General features: G+C 39.5%; 1 protein-coding gene across 1 annotated transcript in view; it reads right to left on the bottom strand.

Moving 5' to 3' along the window:
• Positions 1–20,963, bottom strand: part of TMC3 (transmembrane channel like 3) — a 270,584-nt gene that overhangs the window by 147,942 nt on the left and 101,679 nt on the right. Inside the window, exon 2 of the mRNA XM_064389310.1 lies at positions 5,619–5,799. The gene's annotated coding sequence lies outside the window, so the exon portion shown is untranslated. The remainder of the gene's footprint in view (positions 1–5,618; positions 5,800–20,963) is intronic.

Raw genomic sequence — 20,963 nt, 5'->3', positions numbered from 1 at the left:
CCTCCCTTTGCTCTGCCTCAATGGGACATGTGGCCAAGGGGGACACGGAGGTGCCACCAGCTGCCTGCCCAGCAGACCTGGCAGCAGCCCCAGTGGAGACCAACAGCCCATCTGCACTGCCCTGCCTGGCCCCCATGCCTTGCTTGGGCTTTGTAACATCCAAAATTGCTGCCAAAGATCTATTTAGAAAACCCTTTAGCTTCTTTTTTCAGGGAATCCATACAAGCCAGGAATCATTTGGTCCAAAAGCAAATTTATCTTCTCTCTTAGTTTGGGGAAAACACCTTAAGGCTTGGTGTAGAAGTTGCTCCACCCTCAAACCTCTCAAATTTATTCTTATTTACTCTTCTTTTGCTCCCATTGGGTCCATAAGGCCTGATGTATTTACACTAACACCTTTTTTTGCAGCTAGAGACCTCTCTGGAAATTCTGCCTTTATCACTCATGAAGCACTTTTAATACAGCATAGTAAATCCTGTCCTGCTGGGTTCATTGTTGGTTTTTTTGTGGTTTTTTTTCTGTTTTTTTTTTTTTTTTTTTTTTGTGAAGTCATCAGAAAACATGAGAAATAAATGCATGAGTCCTCCAGAGTAGCAAATTTAATTGGTGTTTTTTTCCAGGCTCTGTAGGACAAGTACAAGTCATGTTTCAAGCTGAAACAAAAGGACTGATTTACAGCCCTTTTTCCTTTGATATCAAACTGGGATCACTTCATAGACATATGAATATTTTGAAAAGAGACTGACTCATATTTCAACCCTTTAAAGCAAATCACAAGAATGAAACTTTATGACATCATTTTAAAGCAATTGAAGGGTAAAAGTAGCTAGCAGAAAATACTAATATCTGTTTAAAACCTTAGAAAATTAAATTGAAACTTTAATTTACTGCATTTGGGGTTACATATTTGTACTTTCACATAGATGTAAAATGGACCTAATTGTAACACTCTAGCAACTAACATTGGCTTTACTTATTGATGATATAAGCTATTTAAAAATTAATAGCATTATAGCTTTCCAGGAAAATGGCAGGCTCTCTGGAGGAGCACAGCATAATGGCAGCTCAGTTTATTTTGAAATGTTTGGTTAGGGCTGATTCTTGGAAATGGCTCAGCTGTAAGCCCATACAAATGCAATCCACCAGTGCAGGATTGAGGAATGAAATCCTTTACCACACCTAGAAATGCAAAACTTGATTCAAAACAGCTGTTTCTAAAGGTTCTATCATCTGCTCAGGAGGGTAAAATAACAAATAAAACCAGTTCTTACTCTTTGAAATTATGAAAGGTACCCTTATTTCACTAGGTGGTTGTTGATAGAAGCTTTGCTTGGTTTGTTGCTGTGGTTCTAGTACACCTTACAAGTCACATCTATCCAGCAGGATTTCTGGAGGGGATCTGGCTGCCTGCAATATCTCTTCTTTAGTGTTAAGCTCCTGCTTGGTTTAATAAATTTTCTCTCAGCTTCTAAAAGTCATGGTGCCATTTTAGGACATGACTGTGCTAAAGAGAGAGCAAAGTGTACCAGGTAGCTTAGCTAAAATCATTTGCTACTGTGTGATGCATCTGTTACAGATTTTCCCCTGGACTGAGATAAGGTTGGAGCTGATTCATCTACAGATGAATACCAGAAAGTTTAAATTGGAAGAGGGGATTATAAAGAAAAAAAAAAATCCTTAGGCCTTTAAATGATGAACTGAAAATGAAATATGCCTCTCCAAGTGACTTCAGGGTTTACAGCCCTCAGGATATCTTCCAAATAATCACCTTTCAGTGTCCCATGTTTACCACAGGAAATTGCTCCTGGCCAAGACCTGTGTGGTGACTACAGACCACTCCAGCTCCAGGAGTGTGCCTTGCACTGCTGGCAGCATCTGGGAGGGCACCTGAGCTGTGCTGCTGCACTCAGCCTCCTCCTCTCCTCACCAGGGTGAGCCTCTCACTTGTGCACAAGTCAGGGAGTCTGGGTGCCAAAGTCCCACTTGAACAGACAAGGGGAGGAAACCATACAAACCAAAAAGCTTGGCTGTCTGTTACAGGACAGAAATCTTTCTGCTGAGATATTTGCATACTTAGGAAAATCCATCTCCCACCTTGCTCGTGGCTCATGTTCCCACAACCCACACCTGAAATGCCCACAGCTGACAGGAGAGCCCATGGGCTCCTGCAGGGTTGAGCCTCACTGTGTTTGCCAAGAGAGGGAATGGCATCCTGAGGAGGAGGAAGTATGTCAGTAGGACATAAAGCAGGGTCCAAAATTAGCCCGTGACCATCTTATTTTACCATCATCATCACTGCCTCCATGCATATGTTTTATCTGACAGAAGACACAAAGACTCAGCTATTCCTCAAGGCATTTTCAGAAGCGTTTGTCTTGAGCTTTTTCTTTTCCCCTAAGTCTTCAGCTCTAAAGACTGAGGGAATTTCTTAGGGTGACTCACACCCAGGCTTTACTAAAAGCATGAAACCCTGTGCTCTTACAGACACGCTTTATGTGAAACAGTTTTCCTGAAAAGTCACTAGGAAAAAAAAAAATAATTGCAGAAAATGGGAAGCCTATGCTTACTGCACCCCTGGATTCCATAATCATGGACTTCAGTCAAGAAGACCCTCCATTCAGAGCTCTGTACCTCCCTACCACACCACTAAGCTACATCACCTCCAGGAGAAATGCAATTTTGTGCATATTGCACAGCTCTGTGTGTACCACCATTACTGAGATCACATTTAGCTTTAAATACACATATACTTTCTAAGAAAGACAGGCAAAGTGTTTAAAATTTTGGCCTGATTCTCCTGAAGATTAGTCATAATAAAGTAAGGAAAGTATTTCTTTGAATACTGCCATAGAGATTCAATGAGTCACTGTCCTATAGGTGCCTGGGAGGCAGCAACCAGTGGGAATAGTTGTTTTTACAGTAAACCATAAAAATGCATTGAGTTACAGAAGTAACTATTAGCTAAGCTGCTGAATCATACATCTCACGCTGAAACATTCACAATGCCATGATCCCCTGAGAATTTACCTCTTAAGCTAGAGCTCAGATGTGAAATCACAAAACCCAACAAACTAAGCACTATGGAAATAAGTTGGAAATTGAGGTGCAATCCTGCAACTTATACAGCATTTAATAGTTATCAGAATGAAGATTATTTCATGTAAGTGACACAGAATCAGCCTCTGAGCAGGAGGCATGTTAATTTATGAATCAGCAACAAGGCACTATCAAAGAGAGGTATAATATTTGGGATTTCATCTGAATAATAACATACTGAACAACAAATTTCATCATCCTTTGCTGTTATATTCATCATCAACTCAAAGTGGACTCCTTACACTTATTCTTCATTTAGGTCTTTCTGTTGTGGATTGTTCTGCAAAATTTTTGTCACTTCTGCAGTAACATGGTTCCATCACAGAGGTAAAGCAAGCCTTTGCTAAGGATTTAATCAGTGGATGCAGATCAGAAGAAAAATACTTATAAAAAACTCACACACTCTTGGCTTCTACTTTGAATTTTGCCTTTTGTCGTAACACACAGAGTCACAAGAGCAAAACCAGCACAGTCCAGCACAATACCCGACATTATTTTATTGTGTTTCTCTGGCAGCTTGCAGAAATCCTTCATATCATATTTATCATCTGCTCTCGAATCATTGAGTGATACCAGTCTCAGCTACTTTTTCTGGCAAGATTTTCAAGGCCTCATGATCAACAAGCTATCTCAAGACCACTGAGAAATCCAATTAAAGACAACTTCACTAGAAAGAATAGCAGATTTCCTCATTTACTAAAGCAACTAAATGGCACAAAATATGTTTTAACTAACTTGACATTTTCAAGATCATCTGCACCTGTGAGGCTGCTCTTGGAGACTCAAGCCTTGGGTTGCATGTTGGCTGCTGGACTCTGACAGTGGGACTCAGCTTGCAAGGATCATTGTTCTGCAACCTTTTATTGGAACTGAAAGTGTATTTTGATATTGGGCTGAAATTCATCTACAACATTGGCCTGTGGCTAATCATTGACAAGAAAGCTGCAATGACAGAAGTTCTCTGAGAAAGAAAACCCTGGGACTGAAATTTACTGTAAGAAAATTTAAACTAAATGCACAGCCCTGGAATGTTGTTCCTTTAAAAGTCATCAATTGCTTCTTAAACTCTCTTAAATTACCATAAAAGCATGACTAAAGTTGAAAAAAATCCAATCGAAAGAACCCCCATGACAAAAGTAGCTTCTTGCTTTAGATAATATTTCTGCTCAGTAGAGAAAAATGTCCTGAGCAAACAAGAGATTGTAGATGATTCAAATTACAACTGTACACATAAGTAATTAAAAAAATTATTTGTCCTAGAAAAATGACTTGCACTCCAATGAATTGAAATTTGGATTATAAAGCTCGATTTTATTATGAATCCTTCATCTTTGTTGCAGGCATGTCTGCCTAAGTGTACTTCGTACTCCTAAGGGATTACTTTTAAAACACAAGAGATTTCACCCTAGCTACTTTTCCCTCAAGAAATCCTTCTAAAAAAGCTCCTCACAACAATAAACAAGTCAGAAGGTTCTTCTCTTGGCAAAATTATTGATTATGACTTTCAAGGATTAAAGCCTAATATATACCGCAGAAATTGAATAATTATATTTTGATGGCAGTTAAGTAGGTATTCAGACAGCAATATCTCAGAGGTATTGATAAGTCTTTTTCATAATAGGACAGAGAATGCACACTTACAACTGTACAGGTCACAATCCTGCTCTCCATCACCTCATTCTTACCAGAGCATTTCCCAATTTCCTGCTATCAGATCACAACAGCCCTAAGGAGATCTACCAGAACCGTAGGTGATATTCACCCCAGGCTGATGATATTCCCCAGGGCCTCTCCTGAAGCTCAGGGCTGTGCTGTGGGGCTGAGGGCTGGCACCTCTGCCATGCCACCACCCCTGCCCCAGCAGGAGGAGGCTCCTAAAGGAAGGAAATCTGCATCCAGCAGCAGCCTGTGCTCAGCACCCCTGAGCCCAGGAACATCTGCCCACATCTGGCAGCAACACCAGGCAAACCCTTCTGCCAAAGGGGGAATTACACTCCTTGGGAGTAAAGTCTTTTGACAGGTTTTTGCTTGAGTAATTTCTGTGGAGGGCTGGTTGACCTTGGAAGATCACAAGGTAATAGGAGAACTAATATATGAAATTGCATGAGGGAAGACACAAGACAGCAAGCAACTGATTAGGAAGAGGACTTGGGGACTGTATCAAGCTTCAGTGCTTTTCTTAACCTGGATTTAATTTTATTAGACACATTACTTCTTTTTCTTTTCAAAAGATTGATCCTTGTATTTCAAAGACTATATGAAAATTCTTGCTATTCATCCATTTATTCTCATTGGTGCCATGCCTAAGCACCTCTGCCAAACTGCCTAACACACACAGATCCCCCATGCAGGGCTTTTACACAAGGGACAGGCATCTGGGGCAGCAATTCACAGGTTAAGGAGGAATCATTATACTGCTGTTACTGCCAAGAAATGCATCTCCCATTCAGTCCCACCAAGAGGTTTCAGAAAGTCTCTTTGCTTCTCCCAGCTACATCAAATCATACAAAATCACACCTTACCTTTTCCACAGGGCTTCTCTCAGGTACTCACGGCCACAATGTTACTGCCTTGAGACTGGAGAAGAATTTCAGCCAGCAAAACCTACCTCATTGAGTAGGAGCAGACCCAGAAGTAGATTGAATGCAATTCTTCTTGACAGCTTGAAACTTTTACCCTCTCCTTTCTCATTGACAAGTTGTACTGTAAGAAAGACAATAGACTCTTTCAGCATCTGTGTAAAATTACTCATTTATGCATTTATGAATGAAATCATTTAGGAAATGATACTTTGCCTCTGGGAAAGTAGACTAGCAAACTTGAATAAATGTAATTACTTGCTTGTTAGTTATTCCTCAAGATGGATAAAGGTTTCTGAAAAATCTTGACGTGGTGTGGGAGAACAATTAGATCTACCCTTTATCTCTTTTATTACTTCCTACACAATCTTCTATTGCATTAATTCCAGGAAAACTAGGGTTTTTCTTTTAAGATTTCTTTTCTTCTAAGATTTCCCACCCATGTGACCATGGCAGCAAGAGCAATCTGACCAAAGCTGGTCCAGGCACAGTGGTAATTGCAATAACCAGCCTTACCAAGACCTGCACAGATTTACAAGAGCATTTATCAACCACCAGCACCGAGCTCCCAGAGCAGAGCCCGACCTTTCTGAGTTTTCATTCAAACTACTGACACAGAACAGCAAAGATTTCATTTTGACTTCTCCAAAGAGTAGAACACAAGCTGCAATTATTAGTTACAAGAATACAAAACCTTAGCTGGAAAGTTCTTTAATTGTCCTTTTTTTATGAAAACAATTTTATCTCGTGAAGTAGTTTATAAACATTCCTCTTATCTGCTACTGGGGTTGTTAGAATAATTTTTTGCTTAAAACAGTTAAGATTTTTAGATAGATGAATTAAAATCTACATTTTAAAAAATAACCTCAAGTAACCTGCTTTCTGCTCAAATTAGCATTTGCCTTTGAAAATTGTCTTTTCAACTTTTGCTTCAAACAAAAGACATAAAACAAAATAAAAATTCTAACAGGGTTTTTAAATAACTCACTATTTTTTGTTTAGTTGTTATGAAATCCAGACAAATCCTCCTTATATTGAGTTACTCCATAACAGTTCACTGAAAACACTTCTGGAAAAAATTCTGGTTTTATTCAAAAATGTGCACTAAAGCATTTGGAATCGAGCAAATCCTACCTTAATGCAGAAAGCACTGGAGCAGACTTTTAAATTTCCTTACATGATCCCAATAAGTAAATTGTAAAAATAAAGTAAATCTCATGTGTATTTGCAATATTGTAGCTTTGGGCCCCTGACCACCCAAATGTGTCTGCAAACTAGAATGACCACACAGAAAGCAGCAGCACAGAAAAGACCAAAAAATCCAGGTCTAATCTCCCACACACAAACTATTTTCAGCCTCCAGTTCACACTGTTAAAAATTATATTTGTATTCACAACCCATGATTTTTTTCTTAATGTACTGGTCTGAAACACACACACTGGATTTGAGAGAACACCATGCAGAGGAAAGCATAAATGAAGCAGTGAAAGCTGTCTGTCTACTCTGTAAGCCCAGAATTTCTTTCAGGAAACCAAATTAATACATTTCAATATCACTGATTATTATCAGTGATTATTAGCACTTATTATTCGATACATGTCAATATCAGTGCAGAACATCATCTTCTGCCTCTGAGACACAGAGGAGCACACAGAGCCCACACCACAGCAACTGAGCACAGCTGCACACAGCCTGGCACTCGCCACATTGGAGCCAGTCAGGTCACTTTCTTTCCTTGTACTCTTCATAAAAGGAAGAGAAAACTGGAAGGTAAAACAAGAAATTTGTTTTGAACAAACTTTTTTTTTTTTTTTTAATTTAATGCTCCTTTTTAATTTAAACACCTTGGTCAACAGACGTTCTGCCCACAAAAATGTTTTTCAAAATGAAAGAGAAGGAATTAATGAGGTGACACTGGCATCACCACATCTGTTGACAAACTTAAAGCAACAGGGAATGCTTTTTAATTTCTCCTGTTCATTCCTTGCCAGGTTTCAAATTTTTCTTGCATTTGGAAAAAAAAAAAAAGAAAAGAAAATCAAACACACCACCTATTAAAAGCAATTCTGCCAGTCTTTAACAAAAGGTAACACTCTTTTCTTCATGTGTATACTCTTTGTAAATTATTAAATATGCAAGAAATTCTTGTGGCTGGTTATGTTTAAGTTGCTTGGCCCAACAATAACATTGTATTTTTAATAAGAAAAAATAAACCCCTATAGATGCAAAAGGACCAAATCCAAGATCCAGATTTATAGAGCCCACAGAGCAAAGAGGAAGGTGTGATATAACAACCAAGAACCACCACTAACAAAAACCTCCAGGTGGTGCAAAGCCACAGGACCTTGCACAGGACCTATCACCTCTCTCTTTACTTGGGAACCTTTTCCCCTCCAGCACAAACAAATTCAGAACAACAGAAAGACAACCAAAACAGGAACAGCTTTTCACCTTCAGCCATGTCTATGAAGTTCTCAAAGAACAAATGATCAAGGATTTTATTCACTGTGCAAGTTTAATATTTCCCAATATTACACACTGCATAGCTGTACATTATACTGGAGCACGATTTAATTGGATCTAATTCCATGTTTTCTGACAGCCCAAACTAGCCTGGTGATGACATACACCACTGTTTCAATAAGTGAAAGGTCCCAGAATTGCTGGGAAAACAAACTAAATAAGGAGGTGGCTCCCTTAGAAGTGCAGAATTCAGATGATGGCTTTTAAAAGCATCTAGTTTGTAACTGCTGGCTGCATTTTGTCACTGAAAGTGATTGCTTTGAAAATGAACAACAAAAACAGGAGTTTTTGTCATCCGATTCACATAATTACTTTTAATGTCTGTAGTTACCACAGATCTGTTGATTGTTGACCAAGCTCTGAGAGAAGGTAAGCACAAGAAAGTGGTTTAATTTATTACCTGCACCTTGGATTTCCTTCTTGTGCAACAATATTGCTATCTTGCTTCTTGTTTAGCATAAATCCACTTAGAAGTATGCTATAAACAGCAAGCTATTGTTTATAAATTGAGTGATGATATAAACACTGAAATGAAATACATCAGAGAAAAATGGAGAGAAAATGTGGTTTGGTTACATATTAGAGAAATGCTATATTTCCAGGCATAGGGCTTCCAGTATTATGTTTTAGAAGTGCTATTACTGTAACTTGATGGAGTTCAAAATGCCTATTTTCCAGCTGGCATCTCAAAACGTTTGCACTTACTCCATCTTATAACAAACCAAACTTAGGAATATTTCTTCTCCTGCAGATGCCCTGAAATGACCTAAATCCTTCATTTGGCCTAGAAACACAATAAAGCATACAAGACAATTTCCAGAAAGTGTTCTTTTGACTTTTTAGGATCTAAAACTTCTTAATCCTACTACATCTTCCATGCTGGAAGCAGACCAGCCCTCTGGCTACAACAATTATTCCTCTTTACCAAGCACCATCAGCATGCCTGGTTCTTAAAGACACCGTGGCAATAACTCAGCAAATAGGAAAACAAATATATCAAGTTCCAGCCATGAAATATTGCTTGAAAGACAGACTGGCACAGCCTAATCAGGTGTTTGCCCTGTTTAGGAACCTGGTGGACAGAGTTTCCTGGGAGGCAGAATCAAAGGGCAAAGGATTCCAGAAATTATTGCAGAAATACTGGATGTTCTTCAAGAAGGAAGTCTTGAAAGGTGCAGTAGTAGGACATCTCCATGTGCTGGATAAGGAGCCAGCAGGAAAGATGTAACCAGAGGGCTAAACAGAGGAACTCCAGCAAAAAAGGAATCTATGACCTTTAAAAGAACTATATAATAGGGCAACTTAGGAAGACTAAAATGATGTAGTAATGTTATGCAAGGGAAAATTAGACTGGCCAAAGCCCAAGTAAAACTTGCTCTGGATAATACTATAAATTATAATACAAATATTTCTAAATACATTATCAATAAAAGGAAGGGTAAGAAGAATTTCCATCCTTTATTGAATGTGGGAGGGAACTGACAGAGAAAAAGGCTGAGGTATTTAATGCCTTCTTTGCCTCAGTCTTTTCAACTAAGACAAGTTGCTCTGCAGGTACCCAGCCTCCTGAATTAGAAGACAGGGATGGGGAGCTGCAAGAAGCCCCCACAACCCAGAGGGAAATATTCAGTGACCTTCTACACCATCTAGACACTTACAATTCTATGGGGACTGAGAGAGTTAACAGCTGGACTTGATCTTAAAGGGCTTCTCCAACCTAAATGATTATATGATTCTAGGGTTGATGCCACAATATTACTCATGCTTTACTAAAGACTACAATACAAGCTACAAAGCACAAAGAGTCGTCTTGTTTCTGCCTCTTTTTTTTTTTTTGTTTCTATTTTTCATCTTAAACAAACTTGTCTTTCTTCTGAATCTTCAAGCAATGCAATAAGTTTTTCCTCCTTTGGTTTAACTTTAGAGTGGATATGTCAGCCAAAAAACACCACCAGCTATGGGTATTGATTTCTTCAAAACTTTTCCGGTCTGACCAAGCTCCAGGACATGTAGGGGGAAAAAAAAAGAAGCTCCTCTCACATTAACTGTGGCATTGCATGTTCAGCACACACCACTAACTTGACCAAACTGCTGAACAACATCCTTTAAAGGCTTCAGAAGGCTGCAAAGTTCTGCTACTCCCCTTCCCAAGGTGCCAGGGAGTTCATACAAGTCAGCAGTTGCACAACCTCATTCATGCTGGATTCTGCTCTCTTTTGGAACAAAAATAGCCTTTAACATTTTAATGAAATATGTATCTTCCCCAAAGTCAGTTACTGGAGGAAAAGAGTGTTTCTCCACACCTCTCAGTGGGTGTTGACCTCAGCTGAACCTTTCATGACTCACTGCTGTCCAGAGAATGCAACCAGAGACAACACAAGTGATTTACTATTCCTGTGCCTCAAGCCCTGCCCTCAGTAGGGCACCACTTTAGAGAGTGGAGGTCGTGTTTGTGACCCTGTTAAGCAAAGGGTGGCTCAGCTGTTGGCTGGTTTTTAAGTTGTATTTTACACCCAGAGTTACAAACAACTGGTACGAGTACAGCAGCTATGATGCACCACCAAGTCAGCAAAGTTCTCTGCTCAGAACCAGTCTATCAACAGGCTCTAGCTGTCAAACATTTGAGAGAAAAACACAGAGCTGCTGGCAAGCTGTTTCCAAAATGGGCTTGCAACAATCTGCCCCTGGTGGTCCAACACTGTCAGCCATCAATGCTCCACCAGTCCTGTAAACCATACTCTGAAAAACTAAAATATTCCAATTTGATTACTTTGTCATTTATTTCATAGCTTCAGCAAGGTCTCTAATGTTCAACTTTAATGGTAACCACAACTTCAACTTTTCTTAGGAACAACTAATTAGAATGCATAATAAAGTCTAGTTTATACTGTTTCCCTCTAGTACAAATTTCTCCTTGCTTCCAAGATTCTTACAGCTCTGATCCTATTGACACACACACACAATGAAATTACAGACAGAGATCATGACTCAAATTGGGTATGGAATACTCATCCAAACTTTATTGATGGGGTTGTCCACCATGACATGAGTTATGCACTCATGCTCTCCAAAACTTCCTGTGGCCCCAGCTAGGCATGCAATGTTGAACTTGAATTATTTACAGTGCTCAGAAGCCTCCTCCTCCTCAATCCTATGAGCAACAAGAGCCCAGCCACTACAAATACCATTTCTCAAAAAAAAAAAAAAAGCCCCATTTCTAGTTTTGGCTCCAAAATCTCTAGGGAGCTTCTTCCACAGAACATATTCTCAGGGAGTTGCTGCTGTTCCATTTATGGCCTGTTAATATTATGAGAGAGTAAAAAAAAAAAAACCCAAAACAAAACAAATCTTCAGCATACCTGAAAAACAGACCCATTATACTGCAGAATTTTAACACTCTCCCAGGGAAGCAAAACCCAAACAAAACAAGAGGCTAAAAGTAAAGATCCAAGCCTCTGCATGTACTGCGAGGTCAAAGATATTTCCTTTGTGCCCAATTTGTGGCAATCCACTGCAGCCATAAAATTGACATAAATCAGACATATACGGAGAGTATTGAAAAATGTCAACATTATGAAAAAAATACCCAGCAGTAACTTCTGAATTGGAAAGACAGCCATTTAAAACATCTTTCACAAGATGGAGTGTTCGCCAAATAAGGAGACCCCCCTGCAGTTAAGGAGATTTGCTGGGTTACCGCATTAACCAAATGTTTTAAGTAGTGCCCTTACACCATTAAGCTTAAAGTGGTGTCAGTGTTCCCATCTATGCTTTAATTTCCACATTCTCTAACCGCTATTAAAACAAAATACTTCAGATTAGATCTAGCTTAACAAGGTTTTTTTTTGTGTGTGTGTGTTTGTTGCTGGCTTGGGTTTCTTCAAAATGGTCTTTTATGTTGCCCTGGCTGCATGTATTCCAGGATGGTGTAAAATAATTTATTCTGAGTTTTTATTTTGCTTTTAATATTCAGAGACATTTGAGTTTTAATTTGAACATTTATAGTAATCTCCCTTTTTTCTACTGACAAAGGGTAAATTGCCATTAGCATGCAATGCCATATGATTGTAGCCTTTTAAAATATCACTCTGATCCTTGCCAACAGCAAGCTCTTGTAATAATTTTTAAGCCTCAGAATCCAGGACAAAAGCTATCAGGCATCTCCCATCCCTGTAATTGCTCAGCACCTTTGAGGATCAGGCCACTCTCACTGAGATGTCTAAATATAGTTTTAGATACTTAACTTTAGGAACTCAGATTTTTGAAAAAATGAGGTCAAAATGATTAAAGTAAATCTCATCACCTTTGACATTCATAATTAAACAAATATTCAAACGAAGGTAGTTGCTTAAGACTGTGTGTTCTTTTTGGAAATACACAGTTCTGAGTATTTTTTTCCTAATTTGCAATGTTTTATGGCTTTACTACTGAGCCAGCTCGCTCTCAGTGTCTGAAGTACAGTGGTACATTCCAGCAGGTTTGCAAGCACAGGAGCACCACTCTGCCACCTTTCTGATACAAATGACAGCATTCCAAGTGCCTGGAACAGCTCAGCAGGAGCTGCAGAGGCTATGTTCCAGCAGGTGCACCAATTTGCTGAAACACCAGGCAAATTTCCCCCTCCTTACCACAACAGGAAATGACAGGAACTGGAAACTTCAGCCAGGAAAAGCTACAGACTGGGCAACACCTCTTTTCTTTGGGAAGCAGAGATCCCTTTTCCCACTGTGCATTTTCCTCTGCAGGAGTCAGAGCACTGCTTGTACCAAGGTGTGATAGCTCTGCTCATCTGGTGGGTGGTGCCTTATCCTGCCCACGCTCCTGGGAAGTTCAGAGCTGTGCCTTCCTTTCTTTTTCTTTCCTCGTGTTTAGTTCTAGATCAAACTTCCAACAGCTAACGTCACATAATTGTGTTTAAACTAAGACTAAATGTGTTGTGCTCAGCAATATCCCATTGCCCAACAGGAGAAATATTTTACCTACAGATCAATAGGGGGGCAGCAAAGGAGCACTCATTCAGGATTATGGAACCACCTACAAATCATAAGAAAAGCACAGTCACTGATTGTTTTGTTGGCCTTTTTTTTTTTTTTAATCTCACAACAATTCTCTGCAGTCATTCCCACTATTAGGATGATTTTAACCAAGATCATTCTGTGTGCACATGCTGGTAAAGGGCAATGTAATGCCCTCAGAGTCATCTGTAAAAATGCAATCCCTTAACATACAGCAGATAAAGGAGAAATTACATTTTCCCCCTCTGCTTGTGGTTTGTCTGGATGCCTCAATCCAATTTTCCTAACTGACTTTACATTACTCTGCTGTTACATGTTTGCACTTTAATGTTTATCTCCTAAATCTCGAGCCATGCACTTCAGTCATGTCTGCGGAATATGTGATGTAATCTCACTAGATGTGTGTAATTAGAAAGATATAATCAAAAACCATAACCCAAAGGAGGATTTTTTTTCTTTTCCAGACATAAAATTCATAGGCAATGCTGAAAACAGTATGTAATTCAATCCCTGTATGCAACAGATCACCAAAGGATACAGTGCATAAACTGAAAGGGCTTTCTTTGCTGAGAAAGAAAAGTGGTTCACATGACTGTTCAGTATCTACAACATGCAGAGAACCCCCACATATGTCCTGCTTCTACAGAAAGAGATTGCAGTTCCCCCTGTATATCTACAGGACCTGGAGGAACACATTTACCTCTTACTACTGTTACTCAAGGACGAAGTACTTAAGCTCATTTTCATCTCCAGTTCAACACAGCACCACAAACTAGGAGTGAAAACTTCTTTCTCATTGTCATAACAAGATTAAAATATCATTAAAATACGCAGCAATCTCAGTAAATGATAATTGCTATAACTAATAGTCAGGAGATTAAATGAAGGGGAAAGAAGTTTGGTCTGGGTATTGGGAATGAATTCCTAATGGCAAGACCTGCAGTGCACAACCCCAGCAGCCCTGCAGGCTCCAGGGACAGCTCGCTGGGAGCTGAGGCTAATCTGCACACACAGTTACAGCAGCTCATCAGAGAGGATTTTATAAGGCTTTATTTATTTATGCTCTTCAGCATACACAGAGCTTTTTGGAAATACACAGGGATGGAAAACACAGCCCGAGAGCTTCAAAGGAAAGCTTTATCAGTGGAATGGCTGGCACTGCTTCTCTGAAACCAGCTTCTGAATGTCCAACTTTATCTACAATGAGCCCACCCGCGGCACGGACCGTGCTGGAGTGAGGACACTGCAGGATTGGTCCAGCCCCCACTTCCAAGGATGCTTGCACAAATAGCAGGCATCCTACACAGGCAAAAGATGGATTTGAACAAAGTTTAGACCCTCTTTAAAACTCCTGTATGAAATTGCTTTTATGAGAAAAGTCCTCCGTTTTTAGAGCAATTTCAGAGAACAGTCGTTTTCAAAAAAAGAAAAAAAATAAAATGGTTCCACTATGAAAACAAAAACTACACTGATTGAAACTCATTTAAACACTCTTGTAGTAGAGTGACAAAAAAAATGTGTAAATGTGAATATATACACTTCTCTCCAGTGCAGTCTGACAGAACACCTTGAGCTACTTCTCTGTTTCCAGAAGTGGCAGGTCAGGGACCTGTGTGGCAGCATCCAGCCAAGCTGGATCAAGGACCCAACTCAAAGAGTAGCACAGCCAGCAGACTCTTCTTCCTCACAAGAACACAGATCTCTCATCTTTTGCAATTCAGCAGCATCAAAACCAATTTAACTACAAATAGTTTTCTAATAATTCTTACCCACGTTCTGCACAAGGTAAATGTGTGTGAGAAACATTTTGAAATGTGCCTGATGGTCATATTCCTTATGTTAAGGCTACTGAAGAAAACCAAGTGTGCTGAGGAGCTGAATTGGTTACCTTTTTGCTCTGACTGTGAATTGCACAATCCTCTTTTCTGAGTAGCATGGTCACTTATTAGAAAATGTGTTATATGAGATGTTTTACAACACATTAATATCTGCTTCTCAACTACCAGCCATCTTATTAAATTCTCAGCATGTTCTCACTTTGGAGCCATCCAGATAATATAGACAGCAACATTAACAGCAATAAAGACATTGCTAGATGTAATGTAGTATCTAATTAACAGTGATCTCAGTGGGGCACGGCCAGGAGAGGACAACTGAATAAAAATCATCTGCATTATTTAAAGTTACCGAAATATACAATTAATGGCAACAGCACCCATTTTAATTAAAACTTAGAAGTTGTGATCCAAGCTGGCTGAATCTGACACAAAAGTAATGGCCTCGATCAGGTTTAAAGCAATTAGCCAGTCTCTAGCCATTCTTTTCATGTCTTTCCCAATTATTTATGGTTTAATATCTATTAAATGGTGATGCATGGCCATCACCAAGCACCCAAATCCCATACTGTGAGAACAGAGCTCTGAAGACCTTCTGGAACTCTTCTCCTCTTTTTGTGTTGGCCAACCACTGAAACAGGGGTCAGGGTTGTTTATCCCTGCAAGCTGCTTAGGACAGGCTGGGCATTGTCAGGATTAGCAAAAAGCACAAAGTCCTACAGCTGGGAAGGCCTGAGGATTTTCAAGAAAGAAAGTGACCACACTGGACAAAATGAAGCCACTTGTTAACATATTCCTCTTTAATCTCCTGCTCTTCTTCAGTGCCAAAAGAGGGCTTCTACTCCAAGCTGTAATACAAATGCTTGGTTTCTGAGTCTGCTACACACACCCTCAAGGGTGCTTTCCAAGTGCTCCATCACCTGTTTCTCTCATCATTCTTGTAACATACAATGGCAAAGAGGAATGTTTTCTGTATCAGTACGGGGGAGCATTTCTGCAAACACACAGGAGTTTGTGGTTGTAAACGTTATCTACATTCATTAAAGCCAACCCAAACCACTGAATCTGCTCTCAAGCAAGAATTCAAGTTGTATGATCACTGATCCTCACTTTTTTTGGTACTTCATTCTAAGAAGATATTTTGTTTTTCTCTTTCAGAGTAGCACTTCCTCCTCAACTTGTGAATCATTTCTGGTCTTGTTTTCTGTCTCTCACAGCATGTCAGTTCCAATGCTCTGCTTTAATGAAAGACTTGGCAAGCCAGTACAGCTTTTTCACCTGTAGTTTTTAAAATTAATTTAGTATCTTCTCAAGCAGCACATTCCCTTACAGACCACATCAAGATAACACTTCAGCCATATGTGGATGAAAGCCTCTCTCCTCCCTGCACAGCCAACTCAAACACAAGCAGCCACTCCCAGGAAGCTGCTGCTAATAACATCTTTCCTCAATTTCCTTTTTCGGTTTTTCTTTCTCATTCATTCTCCTCAACAGGATATTGAAAGGTTTCTGACCTCCATAAAGGTCATTGCATTAGGAGATAGCAAATTCTTCTCTCAGCCTTGATATTTCCCACTTCTCAGCCTTTCAAACTTTGGTATAAACTCTTCAGCTAATTAAAAACTTCTTGCAGAGACTCTCCAAAATATCCTTCCTTAAGTTTTTTCTTTCATTTCCACTCTGAAACTTTATTTATTTAATCACCAAGAAATAAGCATTGTTCACTACATTGCGTTTTATTTTTCCGTTCCCCAAGAAATCATCCATCACACATCACTTTCACACACATACCCCTAATTCACTACTCCACTTCCAGAGAGGTTAAAAAAAATCAGTCTTGGCCAGACTGATTAGTGAGACACAAAGTACCAGCTAGAAATGCTTCCTCATCCTGGCTTTTCACTCACCTACTAAACATTGTATGTGGAAGCTTTTATTTTTAATGGTAACTCACTAAATGGGCGTTGTCAACATGCAATGTATTTCATTTGAAGGTTGTTTCCCTACACAAAATGTGCCATGATTTCCCTAGGCACTGAGTTGAAACTGATTTTAAGTGGGTTTGATATTTCACTATTTTTCCCTGTTTTCTATAGCTCCTGCTTGATATTTAGTAGGTTTTAAGTGTTATAGAATCTGGCAATAGCTGTATGCAATGCCTTATTTACAAAAGTTTTCACTTCAGTCTTCTACCTGACTCTGTTAGGAAAGTCAAACCATTCACAGACAGAAAAAAAAACTTTTAAAACTTCTTGATTTGTTAAAACTTTTATGTGCACAAGTTATTTAAAACAACGAGTAAGCCTGTAGTCAATTAACTGGAAAAACAGTGTTGAGATCAACTGAATCAAATTTTCACTTAGCAACTGGAAAAGTTTTACAGGATGAGGATGGTTTCTGAACAGAGTATACCCTATTTAACTGAGATAAAGCAGGTAAAAGAACAAACTATTCTTTCCACAGCTGCCAAAATAACAAGTCTGACTTGTCTTTAACAAAGCTAAACTCCTATAATTTTAAATTTCATTTTTGTTTCCAAACCCATTCAGTCAAACCCATGATTGAGGGGAAAATCTAAGAAGTTGGGGAGAGTGGTTTGAAATACTACAGTCAGGAAAAATGTTAAATTTTACTAGTCATTTCATGTTTTTAATTATTTGGTCTGTTTTAATTTCATGCCAATAACTATCAGCTTGAATGCTGTCAAATCAGGACTTTGTTTAAACTTCTTAAAACTTTGATGTTTTAACACCTACAAATTTCAAAAGGAAGCAGATTTGTAAGCACTAGAAGAGACAAAGTGAAAGAGGCCAGAGCTTCAGAGAGCATCAGGACTCTGCTTCCTGACACCTGTGGCCTGAAGGACTGAAAAGCTCCTGCCAAATATTCCCAGAGCCCCCTGTGACATTCCTCCTCTCTTAAGTCTTTCATTCAGCATACATTAAACCAGTCCTGGGTTTGGCTCACCCACACAGCAAAAGCTGTGTAGAGGATGAAACGTGAGGAAGTGATCTCATTCTGAATCCAGCAGATCTGTCATTGCCTAACTATGGATGTGGGAATTTCCCACTGCTTCTCTAACAGAGTTTTTTTCTGGGGCACTTTTCAAGGCTGCACTACAGAACAGATTCACCAAGTTCAGCATTAACAAACCATAGCAGGGCAGTGTGCTAGAAGCCACAGATGGCTAATGAATAATTTGTTAAAAAAAAAAAAAGTCACCATATACGAGGCAATGGCCAAAGCATTATGGAAAATGTGATGCTTTCAGCAGCCCCAGGCTCAGCCCATATCTGACATCATCACTACACTCCAACTTATGTCCCACATTCAGCCCCTAATCAAAGGACAAGAAGCAAATTGCCCTCTAGACTGTACATAAAACATCCCCCTCAGAAGTGATATCTAATCATCCTCACTACCTCCAAGAACACAATTATTTCCAGAACCCATATTATACTATCTTTGAAAATTGCTCATATCAAATCCCACTGCTACCAAATTAAACTACCAGCATCACTTAAATAAAACAAAAGCTCAGAACATCAATTTCCACCTCATAATCATTTGAGACCTTTCCAATGACAAACTGCCACATTGCAAACATAAAATATTCCATTTTCTTCCAGCTCTGTATAGTACGGGTATAGCACTTCTAAAAGTAAATTACAGCAGTAGTTTGTCTTCTCTACTTGTCTTTCTTTAAACAAGAAAAAAAAGCATGAACTGAAGATTACACCTGAGTTTGAACTGAAACTTTCTTTTTTGACATGTGTTGGGAAAATACTACATTCCCCCTTGAAGTGGCCTGTTTGCCATCAGCTTTGCCAATTACAAGCTTAATACCACCCTTGTTCAGTCCGTATAGCCAAAACACTTTTGCAACCCTTCTGTCCAGCAGTGGCTTAACAGCAGCTTTCCAGTGAACCTGAAGATGAACAAAAAAAGCTCTAAAGCAAACAGGAGAAAGGTAAAGAGGATCTGCAGAAACAACAAGCACTACATAATCATTTTGTGTTTTACTAGACACCTGCCTCTTATTATCCAAGTGCAGCCTTCCCTGTACCTAAAAGCAGCAACACTTAAAGTCAGATGAGAAAACACGATGTTTTACATTTGCTCATTCTTCCTTGCAAGACAAATACAATAGCCTGTATTGTACTAAAAAAAACGGCTTTACGCACTGCTTTTTTAGCAAAATGAAATAATGGTAAATGAATAAGAATTCTATCCTGAATTCCATCCTGACATGCTGAGAATATAAATTATGTTTCACAAAACCATCGTACATAACTAATCTAGATGGGTGCTGCTCGCACAAGCTATTAGCCAGCACTTTAAAAGCTGCAGTCTAGTTTAGTGGAGATAATTTTAATTGACTCAAGGGTGTATCTCAATGGTCATGAAATTGTTAGGAAAATGTATTGCAGGGAAAGAGCATTCCCTCAGCTGTGGGGAGCACAGTCAATGCAATCTAATAATGCTCTGGGTTTCCAACTGCTAGATGCATTTTGTGATTAGAAGTGATTGCATTGAGGATGTAGATGGGCCACATAAATGGAAGCTTTTATTGCTGGTTAGCATAATTACTGCAACTGTCTGCACTGTCTTTGTATCTACTGGAGCTTGGTTAAGATTTTTGGAGAGTCATATAATGGGAGAATAGTTGTTTTCACAACGAGCTACTTCCCTGGCTATTTGCATGAAATGCTTTCTTGGGGTTTTCTGCTTGTCTTCTGAAGAGGATAAAACATGAAATGGGCAGGGCTGTAACACCACTACCCGAAGAACCCACTAAATTGTGGTAAATCATAGATAAAAAAATAGCTCAATCCAGTTATAATGAGGCATTCCCCCAGACTCACAAACATTAGCTGAGAATCTAGTTAAACAAGAAAAAGCATATTATAAAAAAATCTGTTCCTTTCTGCTGCATCTTGGAAGTATTTAGCAACTTGAAAGGGACCTTAATTCAAAAACCCCAAACTGGAGATAGCATTTGTAAGTCAATCACCATTTTTCTCCCCCTCTCCATTTTTGGAATGTTTGTTTTGTTGTTGCTTTTTACTCTCTCAGTTGAAACCCTTTCTTACTCCTGCACCTCTTTCTTTCCTTTTCTCCTGCTTATATTTCAGGCAATAAACAGTTTCCTGATTTTGAATTAACTCCATATCTGTTTTTCTTATTGAATTTAAAGCAGGGGAGTTATGTTGTTCAGTTTAGCAAAGCTCTGCTCCTTTCGTGCCATTGCCATGGAGTCACTGGGAGTCACCACAAACCATCATGCAAGGACTCGGGTGTTATGCTGAGATATTTCTCTTCAACAGAAGTCAAACCCAAAGTTTCAGCCCTAATCTTCAAGGTCTGCCTCGGGGTTGGCCTCTGCCACCTCAGCTCAGTGGGGTCGCCCCACAGCTGAGATCCACAGCCATGGGAAATGGTGCTCTGGACAGCTGCAGCTGGGACCCTCAACATCTGCAGGGGATTGTAAGGCTGGGCTGTGGTTCTCACCACTGGAAGAACAAAGACCAGGACTCCCTCTTCTGCTTTGGCTTTTCCCACCTGGCTTTCAAAATAAATCGATAAGGGGGAGGAGAAAGAAGGAATTAGAAATAGCAATTGCTTTAACTGAGGATTTTCATATGCTTTGAACTCTGATCAGGACTACCAGGAGACTGTCTCAGCTGAGAGCCTCCCAGTGCTGTGCATATTGCATTTGCTCTAAGGGACAAGCATCTCAGAATTCCTTTTGCCTTTGATTTTGCCCAATACCCAGAGAGCACAAGCAACCAGCAGAGGCCTCTGACAGGTTGTTGGCCCTGCTCTCAGTGCCTGCAAAACAGATCAGACCTTATCGTGGCTGAGCCAGACACCATCACAGCCCCGGAAGGGCCCTGGGGCCCTAAACCACAGC

Source organism: Passer domesticus, chromosome 14 (assembly GCF_036417665.1).
Source record: "Passer domesticus isolate bPasDom1 chromosome 14, bPasDom1.hap1, whole genome shotgun sequence".
In the NCBI taxonomy this organism is placed as follows: Eukaryota; Metazoa; Chordata; class Aves; order Passeriformes; family Passeridae; genus Passer; species Passer domesticus.
This window is presented reverse-complemented; position numbering and strand designations above follow the sequence as displayed.